The 14528-nt window shown below is 37.5% G+C and overlaps 1 protein-coding gene across 1 annotated transcript in view; it reads right to left on the bottom strand.

Moving 5' to 3' along the window:
* Window positions 1–14528, bottom strand: part of LOC115801477 (uncharacterized) — a 97012-nt gene that overhangs the window by 30303 nt on the left and 52181 nt on the right. The window contains exon 11 of the mRNA XM_089909575.1: window positions 1064–13958. The gene's annotated coding sequence lies outside the window, so the exon portion shown is untranslated. The remainder of the gene's footprint in view (window positions 1–1063; window positions 13959–14528) is intronic.

A 14528-nucleotide genomic window follows, 5' to 3' on the forward strand; every position in this document is an offset into this window, starting at 1 on the left:
ATCTGCTTCCCAGAGATCTTGAACTAAGACCCAAGAGTCTTTCTGTGATCCAGCATGATGCATTTCTTAAAGGCTAAAGAAGAAACTGCAGGTGAAGGCTTGCCTGAGAGCTGAGAAGATAATCTGGGTGAGGGTGTCCCTGTGGAAGCAGCCATGCAGGATCCTGAGAGCCAAAGAGAAGCTTGGGCCAGTCAGTGCTGCCATGAGCACAAGAAGGCATAGGTGGGGGGAGCTCTGAGACCTGGGTAACAAAGAGCAGGAGAGATCTGCTGGGAGTTGGAAGGAGTAACATGCTTTCCACTCAGACTTATAAATTCAGTTTGCTGACTGCTATACAAAGGATCTAGCAATCTCTTATGTGGAGAGGGAGAAGAATGCAGATAGGTAATAACATAAGCTTACAGAAAGTAAGAGCAATATTATCCAAAGGATGTCATTTTTGGTTGTAAAGCTTTAAAGCAAGGCTGATTTTCTTTTCTTTTCTTTTTTTTATTAATTAATTTTTATTGGGGTATAGTTTCTTTACAATGTTGTGTTAGCTTCTACTGCACAGCAAAATGAATCAGTCACACATATACATATATCCCCTCCCTTTTGGATTTCCCTCCCATCTAGGTCACCACAGTGCGTTAAGTAGAGTTCCCTGTGCTATACAGTATGTTTCCATTAGTTGTCTATTAAGGGTGATTTTCTTTAAGCCATGTGATGCTACAGTTAGAGATGCTACAGTTAGCATGAGAATGAGTCCTGTGTTCTAAGAAGATATACCTGTCAGAGAAGAGGTATTTAGCTTGTGATCTTTATCATTCAGAAAAGGTCTTCTCCCTTGAAGCTATCACAGAGATTGTATTAAGGCACATTAGGCTTAATCAAGACACATCCCCACCCACAGATAAGGAACTTTCACAGGATCTACAAAGAGAAAGTTCTGAATTGCTCTGAACAGTGATCTCTGTGTGTTTCAATTATCTGTTACTATGTAACAAATCACCCTCAAATTAGTGGCTTCAATCAGCAACAACTAGCATCATGGCTCATGAGTCTGTGGGTTTGCTGAGCTCACCTGGGTAGCTCTTCCTTACGTGGGTTGAGCTGTGGCTGCAGTCATCTGGAGGCTCAACTGGTCTGGAATGTCCAAGACAGTGGCAGATGGTGCTGCCTGGAGGCTGGGATTTCATGTGGGGCTGTCAATCAAAGCACTTTGATCCTCCTTCGTGTGACATCTTCAAGTGGCTCACTTAGGCTTCCTTAAGAGTCTGGTAGTCTCAGCATAATCAGACTTCTTCTATGGTGGCCAAACCCTAAGAGTACAAAATTGGAAGCAGTCACGTCCTTTTAAGTCTTAGGCCAGGGGTAACATAATAGCACGTGTGTCACATTCTATTCTATTAAAGCAAGCCACGGGGCCAGATCAGATTCAAGAGGAGCAGACCAAACGAGGAGACCACTGGAAGGAGTCATTCATTACTGCTCACTGATGTAGAGATTACCACAGCTTCCCAATCTTTCTATTTTCAAACAGGAGTGTTCACAGTGGTTATCCTGTCCCTCTTCCTTCACTGAAGGATAGGTGTGTGTGAGTTTAGTCTCTGGATTAAGAGAGGCACATCTGAAACTTACACGTAAACTATCATGAGACTCTGACTCTGAGACTAAGCTGGCTGCCTCCCTTAGGGAGAGTGGGAGGATAGCTTGCACATTAAAGAAGGAAGGTGAATATTTATCAAAGTAATATTAAATTTAAGAGTAATATTAGATAATCTAATGTCTATTGCAATATTAATATAGTATAACATTATAAAATTATCTATCATATAATACAAAATATATTAATATAAGATGTATAATATAAATATATACTACACATTATCATATATATTAATATATCTAATATTACAGAATATTTTAGAGATAATGTTCTTAAAATTGTTGTTTGAATTCTGAAGAAAATTTTTAAGATATACTTTGTGAAGGAGCCTGAGCCTGCGCCTGACAAGCAGTCAGTACTCAATTTACATTAATGTCTATTCCCGACCTTGGTCACCTCTTATCTCTTTTACATGATTAGTCCCTGTGAAACACAGTAAAGAACAAAGACAGCTCTGCTAAGCAACTCTCCATTTTGAATTTATCCCCAGGAAAACGATCTCTTTAAGGAGAGTCATAATTTGAGCTCACATATTTGATAAAAATAGAAGTAGATAAAACTCATCAATTAGTTTCTGACATTTTTCTGTTAAGTTAGCAGAACACATAGATATTATAGGAAATCCAAATAAAATTATTCTCAATGATTTTCCTTTAATACCCTAGACAGAATTAGCTAATAAGGTTTTGAAAAGGTCTAAATGAATAAATACAAAACTCTTATATAAATGTTTACATAAAACCCTATCTGTAGTGGGGGAGGCAGTGAGTGAATTCTGCCACAGAGTTGCCAAGTTTGAATATAATGAATTAGTTACTGCTTCTGAGCACAATCCCAATGCTTGGGCATTAACAAATATATTGTTTGTGGGAGGAGGTTTAAGCAAAGTTGGTAAATAGGAGTGAGGGTGCAATGGACAACACATTCTTAATTGAGAAAGTTAACAAATACTTTTCCATGAGGTAATTGCTGCTGGGAGATACATAAAAATTCAGAAGCACCACTAAGGAGATGTCTCAAATAACTCTCCAATTAATAAGCTTTGCTCAAAACTATAAACTGGGGCAATTTCCCAAAATGACCACATGGGATGGGCAAGTGAATGTCTTTAGAGGTAAAAGACAGTAACTCAGGAATGATAGCTTTATAAAGGATCCTGGCATGTGAATTCCTCTTGGGTACCCTAGTAAAACCTGTGGAGAAACATTAGAGAAATAACACTTTTTTATGTTTTCAAAGTGGACAACATATGCAGAAAACGAAGCAAGGTAAGACGAAAATCTCTCAGTCCATCCTTTCACCTTTTTTTCCCACATATGAATTCCTTGGATTAAATCTAACTACAAACTTCCACAGTAAAACCTTAGAAATTGTGACACAAACTAATATTAACTGTTACCTCCTAGCTCGAAAACTTTCAATGGCTTGACATTGCTTTCATGATAAACTCCAAATCTCCATCTCCTTTCCAAGACCATTCCAGCCTTTCATAAGTTCCACTCAGTACATACCATCTCACAATGACATCTTTGCTCCTCCTTGAATTGTCTTCTAATTTTTGCTTTCCCAAATCCTAGCCTATCCTTAATAATTCATTTCCTAAACAGCAATTAAATGCAGATTCTTTCTTGAATACTTTGGTGAGTTCAACATGCCACACATGTAAACATACACACACACGTGCACGTGTACACAAGAGAGAGAATATTTTAATAATTTTTTATTGAGGTAAGAGTGCCATAACATTATATAAGTTTCATGTGCACAACATCATATTTCTACTTCTGTATACACCACAGCATGCTCACCACCAAAAATGTAGTTTTCATCCATCAGCATATAGTTGATCCCCTTTACCCACTTAGCCCTCTTGCCCTCCCCCCAGCCCCTTCTCCATTCTCTGTATCTACATGTTTGTTTCTGTTTGGTTTGGTTTGTTCATTTATTTTATTTTATTGTTCATTTTTTATACTTCAATATGAGTGAAATCATGGTATCTGTCTTTCTCCATCTGACTTATTTCACTTAGCATAATACCCTCAAGGTCTATCCATGCTGTTGCAAATGACAAGATTTTCTATTTTTTTATAGCTGAGTAGTATTACATTGTATATATATATACCATATCTTTATCCATTCATCTGTTGATGGGCACTTAGGTTGTTTCCATATCTTAGCTATTGTAAATAATGCTGCAATGAACAAACGGGTGCATATATCTTTTCAAATTAGTGCCTTCATATTCTTTGTATAAATACCCAGAAGTAGGATAGCCAGATCATATGGTAATTCTATTCTTAATTTTTTGTGGAATCTCCACACTGTTTTCCACAGTGGCTGCACCAGTTTATATTCCAAGCAACGGTATAAGAGGGTGCCCTTGTCTCCACATCCTCACCAACACTTATTATTTCTTGCCTTTTTCATAACAGCCATTATTACAGGCTTGAGGTGATATCTCATTGTGGTTCGATTTGTATTTCTCTAATAACTAGTGATGTTAAACATCTTTTCATGTGCCTGTTGGCCATATGTATGTCTTTGGAAAAATGTCTCTTCAGCTCTTCTGCCCATTTTTTAATAGGGTTTTTCTTTTATTTTTTTATTTTTTAACATCTTTATTGGAATATAACTGCTTTACAGTGGTGTGTTAGTTTCTGCTGTATAACAAAGTGAATCAGCTATACATATACATATATCTCCAAATCCCTTCCCTCTTGCATCTCCCTCCCACCCTCCCTATCCCACCCCTCTAGGTGGTCACAAAGCACTGAGCTGATCTCCCTGTGCTATGTGGCTGCTTCCCACTAGCTATCTATTTTACATTTGGTAGTGTATATATGTCCATGACACTCTTTCTCACTTCGTCCCAGCTTACCCTTCCCCCTCCCTGTGTCATACAGAGTGAAGTAAATCAGAAAGAGAAAAACAAATACCGTATGCTAACACATATATATGGAATCTAAAAAAAAAAAAAAAAAAAGGTTCTGAAGAACCTAGGGGCAGGACAGGAATAAAGACGCAGATATAGAGAATGGAATTTTTTGTTGAGTTTTAAGACTTCTTTATATATTTTGGATATTAACCTCTTACTGGATGTGTATGATTTGCAAATATCTTCTCCCATTTGAAAGGCTGTAATTTTGTTTTGTTGGTCGTTTCCTTTGTTAGTTTGATGTGTTCTCACTTGTTTATTTTTGCTTTTGTTTCCCCTGCCTGAGAAAACATATTTAGAAAGATGTTGCTAAGACCAATGTCAAAGAGCATACTGCCTATGTTTTCTTCTAGGAGTTTTATGGTTTCAGGTCTTACCTCTAAGTCTTTAATCCATTTTGAGTTGATTTTTTTGTATGCTGTGAGATAGTGGCCTAATTTCATTCTCTTTCATGTGGCTGTCTAGTTTTCCCAACACTATTAATTGAAGAGACTATCCTATCTCCATTGTATGTTCTTTGCTCCTTTGTCATAAAGTAATCGTCCATATGTACATGGGTTTATTTATGGGTCCTCAACTCTGTTCTACCAATCTATGTACCTGTTTTTCTGCCAATACCATATGTTTTGATTACTATAGCTTTGTAATACAGTTTGAAATCAGAGTGTGCTATCTCCAGCTTTTTCTTTCTCAGGATTGCTCTGGCTATTTGGAGTCCTTTGCAGCTCTCTATATATTTTAGAATTTTTTGTTCTATTTCTGTGAAAAAAGGTCCTTGGGATTTTGAAATGGGTTGTATTGAATCTGTAGATTGCTTTAGGTAATATGGACATTTTAAAAGTGTCAATTCTTCTAATCCATTAGCACAGAATATCTTTCTATTTATTTGCGTCTTCTTCAATTTATTTCAACAATGTCATAGTTTTCAGTGTACACATCTTTTGCCTCCTTTGTTAGATTTATTCCTAGGTATTTTATAATTTTTGATGCTATTCTAAATGGTATTATTTTCTTAATTTCTCTTTGTGATGGTTTGTTGTTAGTGTAAAGAAATGCAACAACAACAAAAAAAAAAGAAAGAAATGCAACAGGTGGCTGTATACCAGTTTTGTAACCTACAACTTTAATGAATTCATTTAGTAGTTCTAAGTTTTTTGGTGGCTTCTTTAGAAATTTTTATGTATGTATATGCTATCATGTCATCTGCAAACAGTGACAGTTTTACTTTTTTCTTTCCAGTTTGGATTCCTTTTATTTCTTTTTCTTGGCTGAATGTTATGTCTAGGACTTCCGATACTATGTTGAATAAAAGTGGGGAGAGCAGGCAACCTTGTCTTGCTCCTGATCTTAGAGGAAATGCTTTCAGCTTTTTACCACTGAATATAATGTTAGCTGTGTGCTTGTAATATATGGCCTTTATTATGCTGAGGTGTGTTCCCTCTATACCCAATTTCTGGAGAGTTTTTATCGTAAGTGGATGTTGAATGTTGTCAGAAGTTTTTCTGCATCTATTGAGATGATCGTATGATTTTTATTCTTTAATTTGGTGTATCACATTGGTTGATTTGTGGATAGTGAATCATCACTGCATCCCTGGGATAAATCCCATCTAATCATGGTATACGATCCTTTTAATGCATTGTTGAATTCAGTTTGCTAATATTTTGTTGAGGATTTTTGCATCTATGTTCATCAGAAACAGTGGCCTGTAATTTTCTTTTTTTGCAGTGTCTTTGTCTGCTTTTGGTATCAGAGTGATGCTGGCCTCATTAAATGAGTTTGAAAAGCATTCCTTTCTCTTCAGATTTTTGGAATAGTTTGAGAAGGATAGATATTCACTCTTCTTTAAATGTTTGGTAGAATTCACCTGTGAAGCCATCTTGTCCTGGACTTTTGTTGGGAATTTTTTTCATTACTGATTCAATTTCATTACTGGCAATCAGGCTGTTCACATTTTCTGTTTCTTCCTGATTCGGTCTTAGGAGATAGTAAGTTTCTATCCATTTCTTCTAGGTGTCCATTTTATTGGCATGTAATTGGTTACAGTGATCTCTTATGATCCTTTGTATTTCTGTGGTGTTGGTTGTAACTTCTCATTTTTATTTCAGATTTTATTTGTTTGGGCCCTCTCTATTTTTTTCTTAATGAATCTGGCTAAAGGTTCATGAATTTTGTTTATCTTTTCAAACAGTGATCTCTAATTTTATTGATCTTTTCTATTTTTTTTTTCACTCCATTTCATTTATTTGTGCTCTGATCTTTAAGATTTCTTTCCTTCTACTAACTTTGGGTTTTTTTGGTCTTCTTTTTATAGTTACTTTAGTAGCAAGGTTAAGTTTTCTATTTGAGATTTTTCTTGTTTCCTGAAGTAGGCTTGAATCACTATAAATTTAGAGCTGCTTTTGCTGTATCCACAGTTTTTGGACCACTGTCTTTCCATTTTCTTTTGTCTCCAGGTATTTTTTTATTTCCTCTAGGCACGCAGGCTTCGGTAGCTGCAGAATGCGGGCTCAGTAGTTGCGGCACGTGGGCCCTAGAGTGTGTGGGCTTCAGTAGTTGTGGTGCACAGGCTCTAGAGCACAGGCTCAGTAGTTGTGGTGCACGGGCTTAGTTGCTCCATGGCATGTGAGATCTTCCCAGACCAGGGATCAAACCCGTGTTCCCTGCATTGGCAGGCAGATTCTTAACCACTGCACCACCAGGGAAGTCCCACCATCTTTGTTTTAGAGTCTATTTTGTCTGATATAAGTATTGCTACCCCAGTTTTCATTTCCATTTGCATGGAATACCGTTTTCCATTCTCTCACTTTTACTCTGTGTGTATCTTTAGATCTAAAGTGAGTTTCTTGTAGGCAGCATATATATGGGTTTTGTTTTCTATCCAATCAGTCACCCTGTCTTTTGAGTGGAGCATTTAGACCATTTACATTTAAAGTGATTATTGATAGGTATGTACTTATTGCCATTTTGTTGTTTTGGGATTGTTTTTGTAGTTCTTTTTTGTTCCTTTCTTCTTTTGCTCTCTTCCCTTGTGACTTGATGACTATCTTTATCATTATATTTGGATTCCTTTCTCATTTTTGTGTGTGTATCTATTACAGATTTTTAGTTTATGATTACCATAAGGTTTATATATAAACATAACTGTAAATATACATGTAAATACATTTCTTTTAAGTTGATGATCTCTTAAGTTCAAGTGCATTTTTACAACCTTGTATTTTTACTCCCTTACCCAAACATTTAATGCTTTTGACATCATATTTTACATCTTTTTGTTTTATCTTTTAACTACTTAGTGTGGATATAGATGATTTTGCTACATTTGTCTTTTAACCTTCCTATTAACTTTATAAGTGGTTAATCTACTACCATTACTGTATGTTTGTCTTTGCCAATGAGATTTTTCCTTTCATAATTTTCATACTTCTAGTTGTAGTCTCTTCTTTTCCACTTAGAGAAGTCCCTTTAACATTTCTCGTAAAGCTGGTTTAATGGTGCTGAACTCTTTTAGCTTTTGCTTGTTTGTAAAACTCTCTCTCTTCAAATCTGAATGAAAGTCTTGCCAGGTAGAGTATTCTTGGTTTCAGGTGTTTACTTTCATCACTTTAAATATATCATACCACTCCCTTCCGGCCTGTAAAGTTCCTGCTGAAAAGTCAGCTGATGGTCTTATGGGAGTTACCTGGTACGTACTAGTTGCTTTTCTATTGCTGCTTTTAACTCCTATCTTTCTTTATCTTTTAATTTTTACTATTTAAATTACATTGTGTCTTGGTGTGGATCTCTTGGGTTCATCTTGTTTGGGACTCTCTGAGCTTTCTGGACCTAGACATCTGTTTCCTTTTCCAGGTTAGGGAAGTTTTCAGCTATTATCTATCTCTTCAAATAAGTTCTCTGACCCTTTCTCTCTTTCCTCCTTTTGGGACCCTATAATGCAAATGTTAGTACACTTGAGGTTATCCCAGAGATTTCTTAAACTATCCTAATTTTTTAAAATTCTTTTTTCTTTTTTCTCTTCAGCTTGGGTGGAAACTACTCTGCCTTCCAGTTCATTGATCCATTCCTCTGTATCATCTATTCTACCATTGATTCGTTCTAGTGTATTTTTTCAGTTATTGTATTCTTCAGCTCTGTTTGATTCCTCTTTTTATTTTCTAACTCTTTGTGAAACTTCTCACAGTGTTTAACCACTCTTCTCCTGAGTTTACTGAACACATCTTTATGATTACCTTAAACTCTTTATTGGATAAAGTGGTTACCTCCACTTCACTTAGTTCCTCTTCTGGGTTTTTATCTTGTTCCTTCATTTGGAACATATTTCTCTGTCACCTTATTTTGCCTAATTTGCTGTTTTTAGTTCTACATATTAGGTAGGATGGTTACATTTTCCAAACTTGGAGAAGTGGCCTTATGTCAGAGACTGCTATGGGGCCCAGCAGCAGACTCCCCTCTAGTTACCAGAGCTACATGCTCTAGGGGTGCCCCCTAGGTGGGCTGTGTGGGCCCTTTTGTTGCGGTGGGGTGGACTCCTATGGGTAAGCAGGTAAGTGGGGCTGGCCCCGAGCCTGGTTGGCTGTCAGGTCCTGCCTCATGCAGAGGCTGCCAAGCCACTGGTGAGTGGGGCTGGGTCCTGGCATGTTTGGCTGTGTGGACCAGGGAGTACTGTGGCTGGTGCCAGCACACTGGTAGGTGGGGTTGGGTCCCAGGATGGCTGACTGCTCGGTTGGGGGATCACGGGACTGCTGCCCACAGGCTGGTGGGCAGGTAAGCCCCTGGCACTAACAGGCTAGAGGAAGGACTCCAAAATGAAACTTGCCAGCACCAGTGGTAGAATGAGCTCCCCAAAATGCCCTCCACCAGTGTCTATGTCCCCAGAGGGAGTTCCAGTTGCCTCCTACCTCTCTGGGAGGCACTCCAAGATCAGCAAGTGGGTCTGACCTGAGGTCCTTTCAAATTACTGCCCCTGCATTGAGTCTTGGAGCATGTAAGATTTTGTGTGAACCCTATAAGATTGGAGTCTCTGTTTCCTACAGTCCTCTGGCTCTCCCATACACAAGCCCCACTGGTTTTCAAAGCCAGATATTCTGGGGGCCTTCCTTCCCATGCAAGACCCCTGGACCAAGGAACATGATGTAGGGCTCAGACCCTTTGCTCCTTGAGGAGAACCTCAGCAATTGTGATTCTCCCCCTGTTTGTGGGTCCCCCAACTTGGGAGTGTGGGTTTCGACTATACTGTATCTTTGCCCCTCCTACCTATCACTTCACTGTGATTCCTTCTTTATATCTTTAGCTGCAGAAAATCTTTTCTGCTAGTCTTCAGGTCATTTTCATCGACAGTTGTTCTGTAAGTAGTTGTAATTTTGGTATGCACATAGGGGGTGAGCTCAGGGTCTTCCTACTCCCCCATATTTGCCACCTCAGCTATTATTTCTTTAAATAAACTCTGTGCTCCCTTCTCCTCTCTTTTCCTTCTGGGATACCTATTACCCTAACGTTGCTATTCCTAAAAAAGGTGGATAGCTCTTGCACACTTTCCTCACTTTACAAAATATTCTCTTTTCTCTTCCACTTATATCATTTCTATATTTCTATCTTCAAGCTCTCTAATTCTCTCTTCCATATGGTCTGCTCTATTTCCAATGCTTTCTAATGCACTCTTGGTCTCATTTATTGAGTTCTTCAGCTCCAGGATTTCTATTTGGTTCTTTTTAGAATTTCAATCTCTTTGGTAAAGTATTTCTTATGCTCATTAACTTTATTCCTGAGCTTACTGAACTGCCTTTCTGAGTTTTCTTGTAGCTTGTTGAGTTTCTTTATGACACCTATTTTGAATCCTCTGTTCGATCATAATATTTCATGACTTTAAGTTTGGTTTCTGTAGAAGTGTCATTACCTTTTTGTGGTATAGTGTTATTATTACTGTTGTTACTGTACTGCTTGATGAGTTGTTCCTCTGCCAGTGCGTTGAAGTAGCCAACTTGCTACTTGATTTTAATGATTCAGTTGTTTAGAAATTAGAGGCCTTTCTTTTCATTTCCAGTAAGTGGCGCTATAGCACACCTTTTTGGTTTCTCTTACCTGAGCTGCCTCTGATTCTATTTGAGAGTCCGCACTTTCACCCTCCACTGCCTCAGACAGAGGTGTCGCCCCATGCCAGCCTTATCACTGATTGTGCCTCTGGGGTTGTTCGGTTTGCTGGTGCCACCACTGTAAGTGAGGGAACGTAGGGTCAGAGTCATGGGTGTCTCTGCAGCTGCAGGGATAGGGTCCTAGGTCCTGCTGCTGCTGCTGCCCACTTACCTATGGCCTAGGGCACTGTTGCAATCAGGAGGCTGGAGTCATCTTACATTTAAGTCTTTAAGTCATTTTGAGTATATTTTTGTATATGGTGTGAAGCAGTGTTCTAACTTCATGGATTTACATGCAGCTGTCCAGCTTTCCAAGCACCACTTGTAAATTCTTGCCTACTTTGTCAAAGATTAATTGACCATAGGTGTATGGGTTTATTTCTAGGCTCTCTATTCTATTCCATTGATCTATGTGTATGTTTCTGTGCCAGTATCATACTGTTTTGATTACTGTAGCTTTGCAGTATTGTCTGAAGTCTGGGAGGCTTATGCCTCCAACTTTGTTCTTGTTTTTTCATTGTTGTTGTTCTTTTGTTTTATTTTCAGGATTGCTTTGGCAATTCTGGGTCTTTTATGATTCCATATAAATTTTAGGATTACTTGCTTTAGCTCTGTGGAAAATGTCATGGGTAATTTGATAGGGATTGCATTAAATTTGTAGATTGCTTTCCGTAGTATGGCCCTTTTAACAATATTAATTCTTCCAATCCAAGAGCATGGGATGTCTTTCTGTTTCCTTGAATCATCTTCAGTTTCCTTTATCAATGTTTTATAGTTCTCAGTGTATAAGTCTTTAATGTCCTTGGTTAGGTTTATTCCTAGGCATTTTATTTTATATTTTTGATGTGGTTTTAAATGGGATTGTTTTTAACTTTCTCTTTCTGATATTTCATTGTTAGTGTAAAGAAATGCCAAAAGATTTCTGTATAATAATCTTGTATCCTGCTACATTTCTGAATTCATTTATCAGTTCTAACCGTTTTTGTGTGGAGTCTTTAGGGTTTTCTATATAGAGTATCTTGTCATTTGCACATAATGATAATTTTACCTCCTCCCTTCCCATTTGATACCTTTTATTTATTTTTCTTGTCTGATTGCTGTCACTAGGACTTCCAATATTATGTCGAATAGAATTGGTGAGAGTTGGCATCCTTGGCTTGTTCCAGATTTTAGCAGGAAGGCTTTCAGCTTTTCACCATTGAATGTTATGCTGGCTGTGGTTTTGTCATAAATGGTTTTTATTATTTTGAGATATGTTCCCTCTATATCCACTTTCGCAAGAGTTTTTATCATGAATGAATGCCTAATTTCATCAAATGATTTTTCTGCATCTACTGAGATGATCATGTGGTTTTTGTCTTTTCTTTTGTTGATGTGGTGTATCACATTGATTGATTTGCATATGCTGAACCATCCTTGTGGCTCTGGGATGAATCCAACTTGATCACAATATATGATCCTTTTTATGTGTTGTGGGATTCAGTCTGCTACTATTTTGTTGAGGAATTTTGCACCTATATTTATCAAAGATTATTGGCCTGTAATTTTCTTTTTTGGTAGGGTCTTTATCTGGTTTTGGTATCATGGTGATGGTGGCTTCATAGAATGACTTTGGGAGTGTTCCCTCCTCTTCAGTCTTTTGGAAGAGTCTTTTCAGTATAAGTTATTCTTTGTGTGTTTGGTAGAATTCCCCAGTGAAGTCATCCTATCCTGGACTTTTTTTTCAGGGAGTTTTTTAAATTACAGATTCTATTTCACTTCTAGTAATCAGTCTGTTCAAATTACCTGTTTCTTTTTGATTCAGTTTTGGCAGGCTGTATGTCTCTAGACACTTGTCCATTTCTTCTAGGTCATCCATTTTGGCATATAACTGTTCTTAATATTTTCTTATGATTTTTTGTATTTCTGCGGTATCAGTTGCTATTTCTCCTCTTTTATGTCTTTTTTTAATAAGTAAAAATTCTTTTTTAAAAATTTATTTATTTTATTTATTTATTTTTGGCTATGTTGAGTCTTCATTGTTGTGCACGGGCTTTCTCTAGTTGTGGTGAGTGGGGGCTACTCTTCATTGTGGTGCTCTGGCTTCTCATTGCAGTGGCTTCTCTTGTTGCAGAGCACAGACTCTAGACATGTGGGCTTCAGTGGTTGTGGCATGCAGGCTCAGTAGTTGCGGCACACAGGCTTAGTTGCTCCGTGGCATGTGGAATCTTCCCAGACCAGGGATCGAACCTGTGTCCCCTGCATTGGCAGGCAGATTCTTAACCACTGTGCCCCAGGGAAGTCCCTATTTAGGATTATTTTTGTTTTTTGAGGAAGACCTGTATCACTACAAACTTCCCTCTTAGGACTATTTTTGCTGCATGCATAGATTTTGTATGGTTGTGTTTTGTTTTCATTGTTGTTTGTCTCGAGGTATTTGTTTTTTTATTTCCTCTTTGATTTCATCATTAACCCATTGGTTTTTTTAGTAGCATGTTTCTTAGTCTCCATGTAATTGCCTTTTTCTTTGTTTCTCCTCCTGTGGTTGATTTCTAGTTTCATGCCATTGTGGTCAGAAAAGATGCTTGAAATAATTCTTACTCTTTAAATCTGTTGAGGCTTGTTTTGTATCCTAGTATGTGAGCTATCCTAGAGAATGTTCTATTTCACTTTTGCGATCTAAAATCTGAAGATATTTACATTTAGAAGTAAAAGTATTTGTACTAAGTAAAATAATTCCATATAGAATAAAGAAATAAAATTCAAGGAAAAAATAGCCACATGGATTATTGGGAACTCTACATAAGTCTTAAAATTTTCAAAGAAGAATGAATTCTCCTATAATAATACAAATACAAATTATTGGATGAAAGTCACTGCAGAAGACAGTGGAGGTTAGGATGTTAGATGTATTCACCTCTATCTTCCTTACTGACTCATTATTAATTAAATTCTAATTGACATTAGATCCTGGAACTTAACCTGAGCCGTTTTCCTCAGTTGTGTAGATGAGTCTGAGTACAGGAAGCAACAAGTCACCTGCCAGGCTTGTTAGGAACACTGATGATTCATCAGTGGGAGAGGACCACACTGCACAATACTGCACTTACCTGAGCCAGGGCAGCACCAGAGGAAGGCTAGGAATGCAGGCGAGCCAGAACCCAGCACAACGGGGGAATTCCCTCAGCTCCCAGAGGCCTCGTGCTGTGGTCAGCACCATCAGAACCAGCCAATGTATGGAGAGAAGTTTGCAAGACATAAGGGCCTTGAGGAAGAGAGAAAATTGTAAGAAATATGATATTTTTGATTATGTTGCCAAACCCTGTGTTTATACACATTGACAAATTAGAATACTGTGGTCACAGAGGTGAGTATATATAAGACACAAATTTGAGCAAATTTCCACTGGAGTAAATTAACTTCTAACTGTGCCTAAATTTTAACTATTGTTTGAAAGATTCTTATATCAAACAGGTCTATTAAGAGAGCAGAAGGAACATGTAATTTTCAAAAAACATTTGTATCATTTGAGTACAACATAATTATACTACTGCAAATACTTTTTCTTGAAAATTCTCCATTTTAAAATAGAACTACCTTCATTATCTAAAACTAATGATCAAAATCATCTCATGAAAGCCTCAGACTCCTTCTCTATATCTAAAACTATCCCATTCCCTGAGCTCAGTTTATTAATTAGTCATCATGAATTAAGGAGAAAGCTCTACAAGTCATAGAAATTAGGTTCCCTGATCTCTAGATAGTAGGATTACTTAAAATACTCCTGAAATTCTTCATACTACCTTGGTTCTTCCTGTTCAATCTATTTTGTTCT

Source organism: Delphinapterus leucas, chromosome 3 (genome assembly GCF_059928025.1).
Source record: "Delphinapterus leucas isolate spDelLeu-1000000601 "Yukka" chromosome 3, BTC_Dleu_Yukka2, whole genome shotgun sequence".
Taxonomy (NCBI): Eukaryota; Metazoa; Chordata; class Mammalia; order Artiodactyla; family Monodontidae; genus Delphinapterus; species Delphinapterus leucas.